This window comes from Hyperolius riggenbachi, chromosome 1, assembly GCF_040937935.1.
Source record: "Hyperolius riggenbachi isolate aHypRig1 chromosome 1, aHypRig1.pri, whole genome shotgun sequence".
Taxonomy (NCBI): domain Eukaryota; kingdom Metazoa; phylum Chordata; class Amphibia; order Anura; family Hyperoliidae; genus Hyperolius; species Hyperolius riggenbachi.
The window spans coordinates 543,494,890-543,508,504 of NC_090646.1; the positions used below are offsets into that span (position 1 = coordinate 543,494,890).

The 13,615-nt window shown below is 49.5% G+C and overlaps 1 long non-coding RNA gene across 1 annotated transcript in view; it reads left to right on the forward strand.

Moving 5' to 3' along the window:
• The window catches only part of LOC137556902 (uncharacterized), a 51,652-nt gene that overhangs the window by 77 nt on the left and 37,960 nt on the right, over window positions 1-13,615 (forward strand). The gene's annotated exons all lie outside the window — the stretch shown is intronic.

Here is a 13,615-nt window from a genome sequence, read left to right on the forward strand (position 1 = left end):
AGCAAGAGATATTTTGCTTCCAGAATCCTGGTCAGAAGTCTTAGTAGCCAGGGTGATGCTGTCATCACTATTTATCGTGTGTAGTAGCAGAACTGACAAAGTATGTTATCAATTTTGCAAAGGTGGGGTGGTGAAAGTTTTTTCACCAACTTTATCAGATTTTGCAACCGGTTGCATTAATTTTTAGATATCAGTATCAGAAAGTGCAACCTAACCATTGACTTAAATGATAACTAAGTTGTTTAAAAATAAAAAAAACTTACCTGGGACTTTTACCGCACCCTGCGTCTTGTGTCCGCGCCGGTACTCAGCCATCCTCCGTTCCCCCGCTGCGGCTCACTTCTGTATTTGGCGACTTCAATGTCGCCGGCCAGTGCGGCCTTGCTCCTGCTCACATCGCTGGGAGCATCCTGCTAGTGATGGGTCGTTCGCGAACGAGCCGGCTCTTTGCTGCGAACGACAAGAGCCGGTTCTCAGTTTTAAAAGAGCCGATGCCTCAGCCGCCCGACACAGCTCTGATTTGCTGTGTAATAAAGGGCGCTGAGGCATGCTGGGAGATGTAGTCCTCCTCTCGCAGCTTGTAGGAGTGTATGGGGCGGAGCAGAGCAGTAGCAGGAGGGATTGCTCCAGTCAGATAAGCAGTCTGAAGTTGTCATGGAGACGGGGGCGGGGCTTTTACTCCGATTCTGAGTGGTGTCTAGTGATATTTAATGAAAAGCCGATTCAGAGCCGTAAGAGCCGGCTCTTTAATGGGAGCCGATTCAGAAGAGCCGATTCTCTGAGAAGAGCCGGAATTTCCATCACTACATCCTGCGCATGCCCACTTCAAAAAAACCTTGTATTGTGTCTGCGCAAGACACTCCCGGCAGCGGAAGCAAGGAGGTGCGTGGCCAGGGTTGCACAGGCGCAGTGGCCAGCGACATTAACGTCAGCGAACACGAAAGTGAGCCGCAACGGGGGAACGGAGGATGACTGAGTACCGGCGTGGGCAGGGCAGCCATCAGGGGGGAACAACTGACACTGCAGTGAGGGGCCCAGGGCTTCTCAAAGCGCTGAAAGGGCTGCATGTGCTGGCTGCGGGCCTGTGGCTCACTAACCAGCACACTGCATTCCAGCACTGAGAGAAGAGTGACAGCAGCGCTTGAGCGTGGGGAGCAGATGAGTGAGTCCGCTACAGCGGACTTTCTATACTGGGGCACCACCTATATCTGGCTACTTATACTGGGCCACCACCTATACCTGGCTACCTATACTGGGGCACCACCTATACCTGGCTACCTATACTGGGCCACCACCTGTACCTGGCTACCTATACTGGGGCACCACCTATATCTGGCTACTTATACTGGGCCACCACCTATACCTGGCTACCTATACTGGGGCACCACCTATACCTGGCTACCTATACTGGGGCACCTATACCTGGCTACCTATACTGGGCCACCACCCATACCAGGCTACCAATACTGGGCCATCACCTATAACTGGCTACCTATACTGGGGCACCACCTATACCTGGCTACCTATACTGGGGCACCACCTATACCTGGCTACCTATACTGGGCCAACACCTATACCTGGCTACCTATACTGGGCCAACACCTATACCTGGCTACCTATACTGGGCCAACACCTATACCTGGCTACCTATACTGGGCCACCACCTGTACCTGGCTACCTATACTGGGGCACCACCTATATCTGAACAACTGAAGAAAGATGGAGCGCGCCATAGTGCATTAAACGTTTTAGGGGTATTTTATTGACACATAAACGTTATACTCACAAACATAGATGTTTAAAATCGCATATCAGCGGACAGCCAGCCGCTTTCCTCAGTGGTGGAGAACAGCGCGGAATCCGATGTCCTGGTCTCCGTCTCGCTGGGGAGTGGGCGTGGCTGGATTCAGCAAGCGTGTGACATCATGACGCGTTTCGGCGCACGGCACCTTCGTCAGATGACGTCTACACGCTCTAGAGGGCTTACTTGTAGCATCTCCCCGCATGGTCGCCATAGCGACTGGAGGAAGCTCAATGAACTTTATTGAACAGTGGTGCGGGGAGGGGAGGCGTGTATAAGGGCACATTGGCCAGCGCGTCATCCTCTACACCTGTACATAAATTATAACCCAAATGAACATATACACAATTTGAAAGGACCATTTTTTATAAAAAGTTATGTAAAAAGGGGGGATATTATATATATGTGTATATATATAAGTGGAAATTAAAAAAAATATATATATATTTTTTGATGGATAGTTAAAACTCCAATTAATATTTTCACATACCGCTGCGCAGTGAGAAACAGTGAATCATATCAAAATTCGCTGCTGGTGCAGCTACCAGTTGATATACACAGACTTGATCTAAAACACATAGTTGCCCATCTTCAGTGGACACAATAAGACACTTATTCTATGACTACATCACAACTAAATATACAAAATTCATAAAAAGTACATAAAAAATATATAAGAAATACATAAGATAATTGGTAATGGATAAGACACCACATTATTCAAGGATAATATCCTAAAGCGACTATCACACTGGAATTGTCTGGAGTTGATTGATTTAGCCTCTACTCATGGGTTACTATACCCTATAATCAGGGAGATACGAAGATATATATATATATTTATATGACTTTCCATGGCCTGATGTACACAAATCCAGGGGCCAATGGAATGTCTTATTGTGGCAGGGAGAATTGCGCTGGGAATGGATGGTTGGTTAAACACTACCCCCGCACTTCCTTCCTCCCACCCTTTCCTCTTTCCCTTCCCCCCCCCCCGCCCCTCACCACCATCCCTGCACTTCCTCCCCCCCCTCCTCCAACCATCCATTCCCAGCGCAATTCTCCCTGCCACAATAAGACATTCCATTGGCCCCTGGATTTGTGTACATCAGGCCATGGAAAGTCATATAAATATATATATATCTTCGTATCTCCCTGATTATAGGGTATAGTAACCCATGAGTAGAGGCTGAATCAATCAACCCCAGACAATTCCAGTGTGATAGTCGCTTTAGGATATTATCTCCTTGAATAATGTGGTGTCTTATCCATTACCAATTATCTTATGTATTTCTTATATATTTTTTATGTACTTTTTATGAATTTTGTATATTTAGTTGTGATGTAGTCATAGAATAATTGTCTTATTGTGTCCACTGAAGATGGGCAACTATGTGTTTTAGATCAAGTCTGTGTATATCAACTGGTAGCTGCACCAGCAGCGAATTTTGATATGATTCACTGTTTCTCACTGCGCAGCGGTATGTGAAAATATTGATTGGAGTTTTAACTATCCATCAAAAAATATATATATATATTTTTTAATTTCCACTTATATATATACACATATATATAATATCCCCCCTTTTTACATAACTTTTTATAAAAAATGGTCCTTTCAAATTGTGTATATGTTCATTTGGGTTAGAATTTATGTACAGGTGTAGAGGATGACGCGCTGGCCAATGTGCCCTTATACACGCCTCCCCTCCCCGCACCACTGTTCAATAAAGTTCATTGAGCTTCCCCTAGGGGGGCAAAAGAGAACGGATAAGGGATAAAAACTGACCTACAAGTCCCTATCTCATTTGTTAACCCAAGACTACCTGTATTTTGGCTCCACCCACAACTTTCCATGGTCACGCCCACTTTTGCCGCATCATGCTGTGCATGCTGCTTTCTTCAGTGTCTGAGCCATGCACATTTTTCGCCGCAGCGCACTCCGCGCACAGACACGTGGGTGGGATGGCTAGTGGGTGGGCACAGAAACCAGTGGGTGGGCCCAGGGAGGGAGGCCCAGGCCTGATGATGTGTGAGGGGCCCAAAATTTCTGATGGCAGCACTGGGCGTGGGCACAAGACGTCTGCAGGAGGCCGGTAGAAGCCCCAGGTATGTTAAACTCTTTTTTTTAAACAGCTTACAATTATCCTTTAAAGCATACTTGTCAAACTCAGGCCCGGAGGCCAAATGTGGCCCTCAGAACCATCACATTTGGCCCCCAAGAAATTTCCCCACTTTACATTATGTTTTGCCCACTCTAGACCGCCAGGGAAGCTATAATGGAGGTGAAGCCCTAAACCGCCAGGTAAGACATATGGGGGAGGAAGAGGGAGGCACTAGACACCAGGGAAATGTATAGGGGATGGAGGAGGCCGCTAGACACCAGTTAACTGTATAGTGGAGGAAGGCAGCCACTAGACATCAGGGACCTGTATAGGGGACGGAGGACCAATAAACACTAGCGAACTATATAAGGGAGGGAGGACCAATAGATATGAGGGAATTGTATAGGGGAGGAAGGAGGCATTAGACACCAGTAAACTGTATAGGAGAGGGAGGGGAACCACTTGACACCAGGGAACTGTATGGGGAGGGAGGGTGCCACTAGACACCAGGGAACTGTATAGGTGAGGGAGGGGCATTAGACACAAAGGAACGTTAAGAGAGGGAAGTGGCCATTAAACATTGAGGTTGGCCGGCGACTTGGTCCTAGCGTTCAATTTTTGCCCACTTTGTGTTTGAGTATGACATCCCTGCTTTAAAGCTATTAATATCAGAAAACGCAACCCAACCCTATTCTCACACAAAATCTTGTATGCTATGACCTAACCTGTCATTACTCTCACACAGAGCCCTTCACTACTAAACTAATAGACCCCCCTTCCCCCAGAGGGAACTAGTAACCCCCCTTGGTGGGCAACTAATAACACCAGCGGTTACAAATAATTACAGACGGGATTAGTGAAAGAAGTCACGCATGCGCAGTTTTGCACAGTTGAACTGTACGGCAAGTTGCATAATGAATAAAAATTACATAATCCTGCATGAACTCTGAAATATTTGCATCTCATTGATCATTCCTAGAGCAATGCAGGATGCATATCTATGTGGTTGCAAAGCACCCACTGCACCCCTAGCATTTCATCAACAACAGAATGGGCTTTTGTGATTGAGTTTCAAACTGTGTTCTAATTACAAATCATCTAAATAGGCCCTAGCTTTTCATCGATTTTTAGGCTCGTTTACAATGAGCCAGAGACAAAATGGACATTTTAGTATCCACTACGTTTGACTTTCGTTTCTGGAGAAGATGCTTTTTCACTAAAGGCTTTTATAAGTAAAGCGTTCGCTATCCACAACAATTAGACAGGACTTTGCATTTCGTTCTGATTGCATTTTTGACAGCTTTTTTTTTTTTTTTTAATGCACCAGTGTAGATAGGCTGTAAAAAAAATATGGTAATTCTAAAGGACCCTTTCTACGGGAGACTGAACTGTGCGATTGTTGGGCAGTTCATCTTCCTGGCCACACCTTCCAGCTGCAAATACCTGTAGCTGAATGGCAGGGATTGTAACACCAGATACTTTATGTCATCGCTTGACACGCAGTGATGTTACCTGTCAGCGAGTGAGCCTGACATGTTTCATCAGAAGGTGACTGCACTCATATGTAACGCCATGGGGGAGCTGCCTGTCTCAAATGCCCATGTTGAGTGCTACTATGCTGCAGTTATTATTCGATGGCCATAGAGACAGCATTTGCTACTTTGGGGATGTTGTTGCAGCATTTGGCATTTTGGGGGCTCATGATTATTAAATGGTATGCTAATAATGTAGCATCAGCAGCTTGTGCAGATTTTGCGCACAATCTAATCCCACCATAGTCATAGTCTAATGTCCTACGATATTATTATGCATTTAGATAGCACTGGCATCTTAAGGAAGAGAATGTAGTCATGTCCTTGGCGGAGCTCACAATCTAATTTGGCCATAGACTATAGTCAAAGTCTAATGTCCCACCATATCATTATTATGTATTTATGTAGCACTTGCATCTTCTGCAGCACTTTACAGAGTACATAGTCATGTCATGGACTGACATCCATGATGCAGATCTCCCATTTCACCACATCATTGTGGGAACACTGCTTTTTCTTATGTGTTTGGGGAACAGTGCCTAATTACCTTTAGGGTCACTTTGCCTATCTGTGTTTTGGGAGGAAACTTTGGCCCACTGCTTCAGAGTTACATTACAGTTCGCTCCGCCCACACCATGTCATGGACATGCCCATTTTCCCACCATGGTCATGGACACGCCAATTTTTTGGGCGCTGCACACGATGGTCACCAGTCTGTCATATCTCTGAGCACAGAGTGACTACAGGTTTACCATCATTAGATTGACAGATGAGAGTAAGTGCTGAGGCTTTTGTGCTGTACCCTGTGCCCATGGTGGAGCAGTAACCTATGGCAACTGCTTGAATTTAAGGATTCTGTTTAGATTGAGAGATCGCCTGTAAACTTCTACCATTTAAGGTGTGAAGTTACCCTTTACGTGAAAGACAGTAATAATGACAAGGCAGGAATAAAAGTAGTGATTACAGCGCAGCACATACTAAGTGACAGGAGGAGAAGATTGCATCACATAGCACAACATGCTCTGAGTTCCAGTAACCTTTGCCTTCCTTTTTCATACTGCACTGGGATAAAGTGTCAAGCTGCTAACTGATCACTGATTATACTCTAGACTGACTTATCTGATGATTGTGTCACATGATCCAAAACTTACTAGAATTCTCACCACAACTGAGTGGATTTGCTGAACTAAAGTAACCATAATGTTGCTCTTTACTTACCGTAAATAATGTCTAAAAAGAAATTATCTGTTATGCCTCAAACATCCAGTTAGGCCCCGTTCAGACTGCAGAACGCAGACCGCAACGCATGCGGACCGCAACGCGTACGAACGCACGCCATCCGCGTTCGTATGCGTTGCGTGGCTGATCCCATCACTGAAAAGTGAATGGGACAGCCATGCGTTTTTACAAAAAATGCGTGCAGCATGCGTTCCCGGACCGCACAGGTCCGGAACGCATGCAGTGTGAACATCAGACATTGCACTCTATGCAATGTCTGATGTCGTGCGTGTCGGCCACCTGCACGCGTTTCCAAAACGCGGCTGGAAACGCGTGCAGTGTGAACGGGGCCTTAAATCTTTCCTTTCCTTAATAATGTCTGTAGGTACAATATTTTCTGCCTTATAAGATGCTCCAGAATATAAGACGCACCTAAGTTTAGAGGGTAAAAACCAGTGAAAAATATTTATACTAAACCTGGTGCGTCCATGTTCCAGGAGCGTCTTGTAGATGTTCTCCCCCAATTAGTGTCCTCCTGTGTCCCCCATGTCTCCTCCAAGTTACCCCATGTGTCCCCTTCCATCTTCAGTGTGTCCTCTGTATGTCCCATTCTGTCCCCAGGTGACTCCTTCTGTCCCGTGTGTCTGCTCTGTCCCCGCTTGGTGTGCACTCCATGTCTCCGCTTCCCTCCCCCGTGTCTCCTGCTCCCCCTGTATAAGTAGAAGTGTAGCAGCAGCTGTCTTACCCAATCCATCAGCTCCCACAGGGATCACCGAACTCAGCGGCAAATACGGTATGTTGCCTAATGCCAGAGCCGGGACAAGAATTCTGCGCCCCCTCCTACACTGCGCCCTGAGGCTGGAGCCTCTCCAGCCTATGCCTCGACCCGGCCCTGCCTAATGCAGTTTATTTTGCTTTAGAATAAAACTGTCCTTCCTTTAACAAATAAAGATAGGTCTGAATAGAGCACAAAGGTTTTGTTCATAATATAGGCATGCTGTATTAGCAGCCAGCAGCGTCTGCTGCCACTCTGGTCTGTTTTAGGCCTGGTTCACACTGGATGGATCAGTGGCGGACACAGCCAGCAGTGGGCCCCTGTGCAAAATTGCAATTGCGGGCCCCTGCGACCTGTGGCGCGCGAAGCGCGCCGCGGCAAAAATGGGTGTGGCTATAACCTAAAAATAGGTGTGGATAGAACCTGCAAAAATGGGCGTGGCAATGATCGGAAGAGGGCGGAGCTAACTGTAATTTAATGCGAACCCGGGGTGAGGGTTTATTTCCTTTTAAACAATACTAGTTGCCTGGCGGCCCTGCTGATCTATTTGGCTGCAGTAATAAACTGAATTACACCAGCAACAAGCATGCAGCTAATCTTCTCAGTTCTGACAATATTGTCAGAAACCCCTGACCTGCTGCATGCTTGTTCAGGATCTATGGTTGAAAGAATAAGAGGCAGAGGACCAGCACGGCAGCCAGGCAACTGGTATTGCTTAAAAGGAGAGAAATATGGCAGCCTCAAGATTATTCTCACCTCAGGTTCCCTTGAAAAGTGCAACGCAAAGACAGTGGGCCCAAGTTTTGGTGACCCTTTCCCCAGAAAATTCACATAATTGTGCAGGTTTTCTCAAGAAAATACACATCATGTCGGCAGATATGCCCAGAAAATACATTCAATCATGTCGGCAGATATGCCCAGAAAATACGTGCAATCATGTCGGCAGATATGCCCAGAAAATACGTGCAATCATGTGGCAGACCTGCCCAGAACATACACCTGCTAATATAAATAAAAAAACAAAAATATTTACTCACCTGCAGCAGCAGACCTCCTGTCCCAGCCTCCATCCGGCGCGCAGCTCCCATGGGTGGTGCGGTGGATAGGTAGCCTGGTGGGTGGGTGGGTAGGTAGCCTGGTGGGTGGGTAGGTAGGTAGCCTAGTGGGTGGGTGGGTAGGTAGCCCTTAGCCGGGTGGGTAGGTAGTCTGGTGGGTGGGTGGGTAGGTAGCCGGGTGGGTGGCTGGGTGGGTAGGTAGCCTGATGGGTGGGTAGGTAGCCTGGTGGGTGGGTAGGTAGCTAGGCGGGTGGGTAGGTAGCCGGGTGGGTAGGTAGCCTGGTGGGTGGGTGGGTAGATAGCCTGGTGGGTGGATGGGTAGGTAGGTAGCCTAGTGGGTGGGTGGGTAGCCTGGTGGGTAGGTAGCCAGGTGGGTAAGTAGCCTGGTGGGTGGGTTGGTAACTAGCCGGGTAGGTAGGTAGGTAGCCTGGTGGGTAGGTAGGTAGGCAGCCTGGTGGGTGGGTAGCCGGGTGGGTAGGTAGCCTGGTGGGTGGATTGGTAACTAGCCCGGTAGGTAGGTAGCCGGGTGGGTGGTTAGGTAGGTAGCTGGGTGGGTAGGTAGGTAGGGAGCCTGGTGGGTGTGTGGGTAGGTAGCCCTTAGCCAGGTGAGTAGGTACCCTGGTGGGTGGGTGGGTAGGTAGCCTGGTGGGTGGCTGGGTAGCTGGGTGGGTAGGTGGCCTGGTGGGTGGGTAGGTAGCCAGGTGGGTGGGTAGGTAGCCTGGTGGGTGGGTGGGTAGGTAGGTAGGTAGGTAGCCAGGTGGGTGGGTTGGTAACTAGCCCGGTAGGTAGGTAGGTAGCCTGGTGGGTGGGTGGGTGGATAGGTAGGTAGGCAGCCTGGTGGGTGGGTAGCCGGGTGGGTAGGTAGCCTGGTGGGTGGGTTGGTAACTAGCCCGGTAGGTAGGTAGGTAGCCGGGTGGGTGGTTAGGTAGGTAGCCGGGTGGGTAGGTAGGTAGCCGGGTGGGTAGGTAGCCTGGTGGGTGGGTAGGTAGCCGGGTGGGTGGTTAGGTAGTCGGGTGGGTAGGTAGGTAGGAAGCCTGGTGGGTTGGTGGGTAGCCGGGTGGGTAGGTAGCCGGGTGGGTAGGTGGTTAGGTAGCCGGGTGGGTAGGTAGGTAGCTGGGTGGGTGGGTAGCTATCCGGGTGGGGGGCCCGACTCCTATCCTCCCCCCCCTTCCTCACCTCGGGGGCCCCCCCTCCCGGTATGCGCGGCAGGAGACCGGCAAATACAGGAAGTCTCCGGGGCTTCAGGCAGGCGCTAGTGTTGGGCGAACATCTAGATGTTCGGGTTCGGGCCGAACAGGCCGAACATGGCCGCGATGTTCGGGTGTTCGACCCGAACTCCGAACATAATGGAAGTCAATGGGGACCCGAACTTTTGTGGTTTGTAAAGCCTCCTTACATGCTACATACCCCAAATTTACAGGGTATGTGCACCTTGGGAGTGGGTACAAGAGGAAAAAAAAATTAGCAAAAAGAGCTTATCGTTTTTGAGAAAATCGATTTTAAAGTTTCAAAGGGAAAACTGTCTTTTAAATGCGGGAAATGTCTGTTTTCTTTGCACAGGTAACATGTTTTTTGTCGGCATGCAGTCATAAATGTAATACATATAAGAGGTTCCAGGAAAAGGGACCGGTAACGCTAACCCAGCAGCAGCACACGTGATGGAACAGGAGGAGGGTGGCGCAGGAGGAGAAGAAGGCCACGCTTTGTGAGACACAACAACCCCGGCCTTGCATGAGGGCAAGAAGCGTGCGGATAGCATGCTTTGTACCGCCATGCAGTCATAAATGTAATAAAGATAAGTGGTTCAATAAACAGGGACCACGCGGCAACGCTAACCCAGCAGCAGCAGACGTGATGGAACAGGAGCAGGCGCAGGAGGAGAAGGCCACGCTTTGTGAGACACAACAACCCAGGCCTTGCATGAGGGCAAGAAGCGTGCGGATAGCATGCTTTGTACCGCCATGCAGTCATAAATGCAATAAAGATAAGTGGTTCAATAAACAGGGACCACGCGGCAACGCTAACCCAGCAGCAGCAGACGTGATGGAACAGGAGCAGGCGCAGGAGGAGAAGGCCACGCTTTGTGAGACACAACAACCCAGGCCTTGCATGTGGACAAAAAGCGTGCGGATATAGCAGCAATGCTTTTTGCCGCCATGCAGTCATAAATGTAATACAGATGAGAGGTTCAATAAACAGGGCCCGGAAACGCAACACCATCCCAGATGTTCATTGGTCATGTTACTTGGTTGGGGTCCTGGAGTGTTGCGTAGTCATTTCCAATCCAGGATTGATTCATTTTAATTTGAGTCAGACGGTCTGCATTTTCTGTAGAGAGGCGGATACGCCGATCTGTGACGATGCCTCCGGCAGCACTGAAACAGCGTTCCGACATAACGCTGGCTGCCGGGCAAGCCAGCACCTCTATTGCGTACATTGCCAGTTCGTGCCAGGTGTCTAGCTTCGATACCCAATAGTTGAAGGGTGCAGATGGATGGTTCGACACAGCTACGCCATCTGACATGTAGTCCTTGACCATCTTCTCCAGGCGATCGGTGTTGGAGGTGGATCTGCACGCTTGCTGTTCAGTGGGCTGCGGCTGCATGGGTGTCAGAAAATTTTCCCACTCCAAGGACACTGCCGATACCATTCCCTTTTGGGTACTAGCTGCGGCTTGCGTTGTTTGCTGCCCTCCTGGTCGTCCTGGGTTTGCGGAAGTCAGTCTGTCTGCGTACAACTGGCTAGAGGAGGGGGAGGATGTCAATCTCCTCTCTAAAGTCTCCACAAGGGCCTGCTGGTATTCTTCCATTTTGACCTGTCTGACTCTTTCTTCAAGCAGTTTTGGAACATTGTGTTTGTACCGTGGATCCAGAAGGGTATAAACCCAGTAATTGGTGTTGTCCAGAATGCGCACAATGCGTGGGTCACGTTCAATGCAGTCTAGCATGAATTGAGCCATGTGTGCCAGAGTCCTACCAGAATCCTCATCATCCTCTTGTGAGCGTTGTGATAGTTGTTGTGATGCATCATAGTCGTCACCTTCCTCCTGGTCTGCTTCTGCTGACCATTCGCGTTGAATTGTGGAAGTCCAACGTGCACCGCTCTGGCCCTCGTCAGTGGTGGCATGAAATTCCTGCTCCAACTCCAGCTGTTCCTCCTCCTCTTCTTCGTCATAGCTGCTGGGGCCAGCGTTCCCTGAGGCGGATGGCCTGATGTTGGTACCATCACGCTGATCGTTTTCTCCTTCAGATTCCCCCAGTTGCATCATGACAGCTGTTTCCTTGATTTTTAACATCGACCTCTTCAGTAAACACAGCAGTGGTATGGTAATGCTGACTGAAGAGTTGTCACTGCTCACAAGCAACGTGGATTGCTCAAAATTTTGGAGGACTTGGCAGAGGTCCAACATGTTGGCCCAATCGGATCCACAGAAGCTTGGCAGCTGGCCGGATGCGCCTCGGTACTGCGCCGTCATGTACTGGACCACTGCACTCTTCTGCTCGCAAAAGCGGGCTAGCATGTGCAGCGTAGAATTCCAGCGCGTAGGGACATCACACAGCAAGCGATGGTGGGGGAGATTGAAGCGCTCCTGCATCTTGGCGAGTGCCCCCGAAGCAGTACTGGAATTTCTACAATGTTTGGACACTCGACGCACCTTCAACAGCAGATCGGGCACGCCTGGGTATGTCCTCAGGAACCGCTGAACTACTAGGTTCATCACGTGCGCCAGGCAAGGGATGTGTGTCAGCTTAGCCAACCTTAAAGCGCGAATGAGATTACTCCCATTATCACACACAACCATGCTCGGTTTCAGGTCCAGCGGTGCCAGCCACAAATCCGTCTGTTCCTTTATTCCCCTCCAAATTTCCTCCCCTGTGTGCTGCTTATCCCCAAGGCAGATTAGCTTCAGCAACGCTTGCTGACGCATGCCAACAGCTGTGCTGCACTGCTTCCACGATCCTACTGCTGCTGGGTTAGCGTTTCCGGATGAGGTACAGCTTTGAGATGCGTTGGAGGAGAAGGAGTCAGAGAGGTAGGTGCTGCTGTTATCCAGTGGGAGGGACGGCGGTGCAGCTGTTTGTGGCGTGGGCAACACCCGTGCCGTAGCAGGTGAGGAATCGCTGCCAGGCTCCACAAGGTTCACCCAGTGCGCGGTAAGGGAGATGTATCGACCCTGGCCGAACGCACTCGTCCAGGTGTCAGTGGTGAGGTGAACCTTGCAGGCAACGGCATTCTTCAAGCTTCGGGTTATTTTGCTGACCACGTGCTCATGCAACTCAGGCACTGCAGAGCGTGCAAAGTGGTAGCGGCTGGGAACCACGTAACGTGGGATGGCCACTGACATCATGCCCTTGAAGCTGTTTGTCTCCACCAATTGATATGGCAGCATTTCGCAGGCCAGAAGCTTGGCTATGCTGGCTGTTACTGCCACGGCCCGGGGGTCATTTGCTGGCAATTTCCTCTTGCGCTCAAACATCTCCGACACAGACAACTGAACCGTAGCGCTGCACACGGAAGGGCTGTTGGTTGTTGTGTTTGATGAACACTGGGAGACCTCAAGAGCACTACTCCGGAAAGTGACAGTGTCAGCGTCGTCTGATGTTTGTGTATGTTGTGAACCACGCAATGGCTGGGCTACTGCTGCTGCTGAGGCGGGTCTGGTGAACCCAAGGGAGGCAGTGTTGTTTCTGGTACCCTGTCCTGACGCGTTTGCCCAAAGAGTGGGATGTTTGGATAGCATGTGACGGCTCATGCTGGTGGTGGAGAGGTTGTTAATATTTTTCCCCCTGCTCAGGCGGGTCTTGCACACCTTGCAAATCGCCATGGTAACATCCTCAGTGCAGTCTTCAAAGAAAGCCCAGACTTTGGAGCACCTGCCTCCTTGCTGGCGATTTCTGTTTGCTCCTCTTTTGCCTCTCACTTGAACTTCCACGCTTGTGGTGCCTGAAATTGCGCGCCGCCTACCTTGTGGCACAAGGCGAACTCGTGCAGCAGTGTGTTCTTCAACAGACTCATCTGTGCTGCTGCTACGACGGCGATGTTCTCGTTCACAAACAAAATCTGGGTCTCTGTCCACATTGTCCATACCCTCCTCTTCCATCTCCTCAAACTCGTCATATGTCATTGTG